Source organism: Penaeus japonicus, unplaced genomic scaffold (genome assembly GCF_977035675.1).
Source record: "Penaeus japonicus unplaced genomic scaffold, GWHDUDI00000001_assembly GWHDUDI00000018, whole genome shotgun sequence".
Taxonomy (NCBI): Eukaryota; Metazoa; Arthropoda; class Malacostraca; order Decapoda; family Penaeidae; genus Penaeus; species Penaeus japonicus.
The window spans coordinates 6233201-6234302 of NW_028234420.1; positions in this window are offsets into that span (position 1 = coordinate 6233201).

Consider the following 1102-nt stretch of genomic DNA (forward strand, 5'->3'; position numbering starts at 1 on the left):
TTTCTCTCTCTCTCTCTCTCTCTCTCTCTCTCTCTCTCTCTCTCTCTCTCTCTCTCTCTCTCTCTCCTCTCTCTCCTCTCTCTCTTCTCTCTCTCTCTCTCTCTCTCTCTCTCTCTCTCTCTCTCTCTCTCTCTCTCTCTCTCTCTCTCTCTCTCTCTCTCTCTCTCTCTTTCTCTCTCTCTTTCTCTATTTTTCGGCTTTAGTTTCTCTCTCTCTATGCATCTATCAATCTATCTCTTTATCCATCTTTATCTATCTATCTATCTAGCTATCTATTTATCCATCTCTCTCTCTCTCTCTCTCTCTCTCTCTCTCTCTCTCTCTCTCTCTCTCTCTCTCTCTCTCTCTCTCTCTCTCTCTCTCTCTCTCTCTCTCTCTCTCTCTCTTTCTCTCTCTCTTTCTCTATTTTTCGGTTTTAGTTTCTCTCTCTCTATGTATCTATCTATCTATCTCTTTATCCATCTCTATCTATCTAGCTATCTAGCTATCTATTTATCCATCTCTCTCTCTCTCTCTCTCTCTCTCTCTCTCTCTCTCTCTCTCTCTCTCTCGCACTCTCTCTCTCTCTCTCTCTCTCTCTCTTCTCTCTTCTCTCTCTCTCTCTCTCTTTCTCTCTCTCTCTCTCTCTCTCTCTCTCTCTCTCTCTCTCTCTCTCTCTCTCTCTCTCTCTCTCTCTCTCTCTCTCTCTCTCTCTCTCTCTCCATCTCTCTCTCTCTCTCTTTCTCTCTCTCTTTCTCTATTTATCGGCTTTAGTTTCTCTCTCTCTCTATGTATCTATTTATCTATCTCTTTATCCATCTCTATCTATCTATCTATCTACCTATCTATTTATCCATCTCTCTCTCTCTCTCTCTCTCTCTCTCTCTCTCTCTCCCTCTTTCTCGCTGCTTTCCTCTCTGCCATGTGCATATTCAAAACCGAGAGCCCCTCTCGAGGCCTTGCAATATTCCCATAAAATGCAAACTTCCGCGTGCTCATTCCTCCTCACTAGCACAGCCTCATTTCCATCATCGTCTCTCTGTTCGCCCTCATATTCAATAACGCTGAACCCTTATGGACCACTTATCGTACCTCCCATTATCTTCCATTACTCTTTCTCTTC